Source organism: Cyanistes caeruleus, chromosome 6 (assembly GCF_971803275.1).
Source record: "Cyanistes caeruleus chromosome 6, bCyaCae1.hap1.1, whole genome shotgun sequence".
Taxonomy (NCBI): domain Eukaryota; kingdom Metazoa; phylum Chordata; class Aves; order Passeriformes; family Paridae; genus Cyanistes; species Cyanistes caeruleus.
The window spans coordinates 49,894,424-49,901,124 of record NC_141706.1 but is presented as its reverse complement, the minus strand read 5'-3'; positions in this window follow the sequence as shown (position 1 = coordinate 49,901,124).

Below are 6,701 nucleotides of genomic sequence, written 5' to 3'. Positions count from 1 at the left end.
TTCAAGACAAAAAAAAACATTTATTTTAGTGTATTATAAATTTTATCTTTTACGGAGTCACATATTTTGAGAATTATTTTGTGTGTCTATATTAACCCTTGACTGTCCTATTCTTTGATTCTTTTGAGCTATCTTTGTCCAGCTTGTCAGGGAAGAGATATTAGGTTTCTAAGAAGTGGATTGGGGAGCTGATTTCTTAATATTAGATGATATCTTAAGATAATTAACATATTCTTTTTAACTACACAGTAAACAGAGCTTTGTCTACAATCAGTTTAGTCTTGAAGCAATAAACCCTGACTCCCTCAAAATCATTTACATAAAAGTTCAATTTAGAACATGTCCTTGCAAAACAAAAGCAAATTTTTGTGGCTGAATTGGCAACTTTTAGGGCAAGCAGTGAATTCTGCATATTTCTAATAAACCATCAGGTTCCATAAGGTATATTCATCACATTTATCCAAATTGCATATGTCTGAGATTTATAGTGATGGGGGCCAAGCTTTTACAATTTTTAATCTGAAGGTGATGGTATTTTCTTTCTATTACAAACACTTTTTTCTGATTTGAGGAAATGGTTTTACACCATGAATGAAACTGAATTCAGAAACTTATGTGAAGACTGAACTGTTCGGGAAACAGTTGCCTTTAAGACTGCATCACCATGGAATATATATGAGATTGAAAGCCAATACAGTCCTGTCTAAAGAAGAAATATTTAAACACTGTTTTTCTAGCTTTGAGAATGCTGAACAAAGTGTAACAGGCTATACGGTATCAATCCATGCCGGTGACTATGAATGGTGTCCCACACAAAATGTGGGCACACCAAAAGATACATGGTATTCTTTTGCATTTTAAATATGGCTTTAGCTCAGGATAATGCTCATTACACTATGATCTTGCCACCCCGAAGTATGAAGGGCAAAACAGTGCAGACAATCGCGCTCAGAGGCTTAAGTATGCATGACCCATCAGCTCAACTGAGACAGGAGCTGCAATATGCTCTCCTGAACCGCAGATGGGAAGTCTAGAGAGGAAGTGCTTTTGATTTATGAAATTTAATTGATTCAGTTTAGTGGAGTGACCTATTTAAAAAAAATTACATCCAAAATCAAGACAAGTAACATTTAGGTGTGATGACCCACCCTTAAGGGGAAGAAATTTGGATTTCACTGTTAGCTTTTAAAGCTGAGTTTTAGCTGACAACACAAGACGCCTCAGAACTTTGCTCCATTAGGTTCTCTCCTTGATGAAGGTAGAACCTCCTCCTACTCTTCCAGGTGTGTGAAAAAAAGCGTGAATGAGATATGTACTGTGATCTACTGATGCAACTTCCATTCAAGATTCCCAATGTTTTCAATCTACTTCCTTGTCAGATAGCAGGCATGCTGAGAAGGTCTAAGTGCTACCTCTGATAATGACCCCAGATTCTCCCTCTCTTTCTCAGGCTGATCAGTATTTTATCCCAAGCAATATAAGTAACTGTTAAGGTACAAGGTGATTCAGAGCCATCAAGTGACAGATAACAGCTTTCCTACAATTTTTCACATCTCATATTCAAATAACTTATTGTTCATTTCTGACAGGTTGCAAACTGACTTGGACCAATGTGTCTACATGTCACTCAAGGAGTAAAGACAGGAAATCAAAGTGCATTTTTACTATTTTTACGTTTTTACTGCCATTATTTTTATTATTATTGTATCTAATTAAAAAGCAAAACCACTTGCCATTACAGACACTCCAATAAACCCATCACTGATTGCTGCTACATTTCACTCTTCTTCAGCTAATAAAGAAAAAAATTTGTTTTCATGGTGTTCTCATTTTTGCAAACTGGTGTGTCCAAATTCTTTAATTTATTTAGATGCTGTTTCCTTAGAAACATCAGCCCACACATTTCACACAGTTTAATGTCTGTTCTACAGATTGAGAAAAAAAAATGAAAACAAGGACTATTTAATGACTGTTTAATATTTAAATATATATAATTACTTGAAAAGTTATTTGGTATGTTTTTTTTTCCTTTTATATCCCATAATTTGCATTTTTAGGAACCATTTGAAAGACAAGTATAAAGAAGAGATATAGTCATAAACCAGGCCAGCCAGGTTTATTTGCAGAAAATGCATCCCTGAAATCAATATTGTGAGATTCATGTTTACTGCTGAGATCCTCAATATAGTTTAACTTTGAGTGAGTCTGTGGGAGTGCAGAGAACATGAGAGGAAGAGCAGTTTCAAAGCTTTTATCCATTATTTTACTCCCAGAAGAGAATTCTTGTCCCAGAATTAATTTAACTATTAGACAACATCCAGGGTGCCCTAGATGTTGATTTATCACTGCAAAACAATTATTGATGATTTTTGAGCAGTCTTGGGAATCTGAAAAGGTCTCAGCTGACCGGAAGTTGGCAAATATTGTCCACGTTTCCAAGAAGGGAAAGAAGGATGACCATAGAAACAACAGGCCTGCCAGCCTCACTTTAGTGAGCTAAAGTTATGGAGAAGATTATTCTGGGAGGTATTGAAAAACACCTGAAAGATGAGGCAGTCATTAGTAACTTTTGAGATGGCACTGTGCAGGGACAGGAGCTGGACTCGATGATATTTGTGGGTCCCTTCCAGCTCAGCTTATTCTCTGACTGTGTGATTGATTATAAATTAAATACAAACACTAGGAGTACCACTGTACATTTTAGCTTTTATGGCCAAGTAAACTTCAACTATGCTGCTGGATATTTTTAGAGTTTCTCTTTTTCTGCACAAGACATTTTAAAAGGGATTTGAACATTAAAAATAACAAGTTCTATTATTTCATTCTTCCCCGTATCTATTGTAATGAGAAGATTGAACAGTTTTTTTCTCATTGGTCTGCTATAGAATCATTTCAATCAGTTTATAGGTTATTTTAACTGAATGAAAAAATTATCATTTTAATGTTAAAGTCATTCAATTTTAGGGTCATTCTCCTATGTCTGTTTATTTTGGGTCATGTCGTCACTCGTTTGCCTTCTAGACCCTCTTTTCCCCCCCGAAAATAATAATTTTCAAGAAGAAAAAAATATGCTGGTTCCTTCCCAAAACTATTTTCCCCAACAACATGGCTGCAGTACAAGAACAACATCACAGCCTGTGATTAGGAATCTGAATCCAGGTCTGGGGGAGCAATTCTATGTCATATGTGAAATGCGTCTGGGTAAGCAAACAAAAGGTAAATTTGCTTTATATGTATAAAGGCTACTTGCTCAATAAACGTGATTTCTTTCTATAATCTAAAACTTTTTCCAAAAGTTTATAAAGTCCTTCCTTCATATGTTTTATTCTGCTTGCCTTGAATACTTCCTCTAGATTTTAAAATAAATAATACATAACTTCCCCACTGTAAGTAACCGGAAAAAAGCCACTTGTGTCAACCTAAACATCCTCTGCCAGATCCTAGAGCTGGAAGACAGAAAGACAATACAAATCCAATAAATCAGTTCAGTTTCTTTCTAATTTTCTTTTTCTTTCAGAATAAAGGCTGTCTTTTATCTTCCTTCTTAAAACTAGTAGGCGTTAATCTAGCAGTAACCCAGACTTTCAGGATACATGCCTTAAATCTTAGAAGTTTGGTGACAGCCAAAAAAAGTGTTGGAATGAAGATAAAAGGAGCTCACCCTAATAATAATGGGATATGGAGCATTTTATTATATCTCATGGGTCACTGTTTCACTTTCAGCCCAGGGTAATAGTGACCTCAGACTGTTACCTTGTGAGAGCTGTTTTATGATCTCTATAAAATGAGTTGCTAAGTTCACTGCATTTTCCTGTTACCAAATATATGAATGTACACTTTGATGTAATCTAGCACCACTTTGACAAGTCTTACCTGAGAATATAAGAAAAGATTGTGACACATTTTCCTGGTTTCAGCTGGGATAGAGCTAATCTTCATCCTGCTAGCTGGTACACTGCTTTGGTTTTGATTCAGTATGAGAATAATGTTGATAACACTGATATTTAAATTATTGATGTGCAGTGATGGTGAGCAATGTTATTGTGCATCACTTTCCTTGAGTTTTCTTCTACTTTCGCTCTTTTTGTTATCTATCTCTCTTTTCATTGTTACTATTACTGGTAGTATTAGTAGTAGTGTATTTTAATATATTTCAATTGGTAAACTGTTCTTATCTCTACAATGGGCTTAACATTTTTTTCTGCTTCTCCTCTCCTAGGTGGAGCAGGGAGAAAGAAGTTGTGGAAGAAGGTGGGTTGAGTAGACAGTCTCCAGAGATCTCTTCCAACCTCAGTCACTTTCTGCCTCTGTGAATTTTTGTGTGGTAACTCAAACCACTGTACTAAGGTACCAAAGCAATAAGAGAAGGAAAGAGAAAATACTATCTTTTTCCCAGCAGTGGTAGATACAACAACCCTGTAGAAACTGATGATCTGTTAATTAGTTAGCCTTCCTCTAGCCTTGCATTATATGGTAAAACAAAACACCTATTTTGCCTACACTGAGGTCTGAGTTGAGGAAGTAACCTAGGTCTATTCCAAAAGAGGTACTTGTTCATAAAAACAGAACTAGTTCTTTAGACAACCAGAAAATTTCTGACAAAAATTCTTCATCTTTTCAGGAGGCTGATGTCAAGACACTTGAAGGCAGGTTCCTTCCAGTGGTCTGACCTTTAGGCGTCCCACATGTACATACTCACTACCCTGCTGGGTAACCTAACCTAAGGGTTTTGCCTCTGTCTTTCTGTCCTACGAAATGGGTAGATCCTACACATAAATTAGAGCAAATCCTAACTTCCATCATCCTGTTCAAGCCCATGTACAAAAGCTTGTTCTAACTATAGTACACACATGTGCTTTGTCAAAACTGTGCCTGAATAAATCCATATATACACAGTCACAGTGTGCACTTAAAATAGCTATAGTAATTACAGGACAAAAAAATCTTGTGTAGGTGTGTGCATGCAAATGTAATTTCTCAGTCACATTTGATACCAGCTTAATATGCCCAGGAAAAAAAAAAAAAAAAAAAAAAACCAAGGGGAAAAAGTCCCTGAATTTGTCATTCATTTACCAAATTTTGTGAAATGCCAGCCTCTCTTAATGATTACTGCATGCCAGACTGAGGCAAAAATGTCAGCTAACCAGAATAAATGGAAAAGAAGATTATACTATTTTTTCATAGCCCTGCCAAGTTCTAACTGTGCAAGAATACTTTTACATTTTATGAACCTTGGCTCTGGAATTTTCAAGTGTGACAACCTTCAGGTTAAACCACTACAGCAGTTTAACTTAAATACAAACATTCTCCGTTTCCTTACCCTGTTCTTTTTCAGTGTTACTCTCACATCTCAATAGTCTGATCAGGCAAATGAAGAATAACGTGATAATTCTCTCTCCATCATTTTGGTTTAGGTTTGGGATTTTACAGTTTATTTTTGAAAGATGAAAAAAAGGCAAAATATTTCTGTGGAAACAGAAAGAAAAAAGATTGAATGAAAAAAGAGAAAAGGGAAGAAGTCTCATGATGTTTGCACTTGTGACCCAATTGTCTTTAGGCTGCAGGGTTTCTGTTTGTAATTGCCAGGTGAAATTTTGAGAAGAGAAATGAAAGTTTTAGCAAGCTGGCCAGACACAGGAAAGAGACACATATATTTTTTCTTTGGAAACAAACCAAACTAAATCAAAAAACAAGAGAGATATCACTTTAATATTTTGCCCTTCAAAAGAATAAATGAGAATATGAATGTTTCAATAAAATTATATGACAGTCACAAATGCAATGTCATGAATAGGATCATGAAAAGTGCTGGAGTGAAGGAGAAGGAATAATAGAAATAAGCAATTCATTTACTACAAAATATTTTGATCTGTTGGGCAGTGTGTTCTCAAAAAGGTTTTTTTTCCTTTTCTTTTTTTTTTTTCTTCTGGTGTTGCAGTCCACAGCCTCAGGATCTCATCCAGAGAAGCCGCAGGGTTCTGGGGACCAGCATGGAACACCAACGAGATGGGCTCCAGTTCATGAAACCATTTATTCAGCATGGTAACAAACTCAGGTCCAGAACAGAGAGCCCCAAACAGAGCCACAGAAGGGGTTTTGAGGGACAGAACTCTTGAGGGTCTCCACCTTTGAGGGTGGAGTTCAGGGTCAGGGACCACTAGAAACACAGCAAGGGAGAAACCCCCAGGGACTCAAACCCAATCAGAGCACCTGGGCCGTCCTTCACAAGGGGTTTGGGGTGGGACAATGCTTATCTGAAAAGTAACTCTTTGCCTCCCCCGAGGCAGGTCACAACATTCTGGCTCTGAATACTCAGAAATTAGCATGGCAACCAGATGGAAAGCAAAAGCACTAAGGTAGCTGGAGAAAAGACCAGTGCTGAGCTTACAGGAATGGTGTTATTCCAGTTTAGTTTAAAATTCTGTTAATCCATCTGTAAGAAGATGAAGAAAATAGTAAAAGCATCTGTTATTAGACTATCTAAACAGCTCAAAGAAAGACAGTTTGTTATGAATAGTATAATAATGTCGGGCCTAATGCAGATGAAGGTCTGGTGACAGTTACTCCAGGTCTGCTAATAGTCTTTCTTATCTCATGTCTTATTTTGCTCCTCTTGCTCACAGTCGACTGCCAAGTTTTCAAACTCATGAAAACATTTTGAACCCAGGCTTTTTCATTTGAAAGCTAATTTTCATACTGCT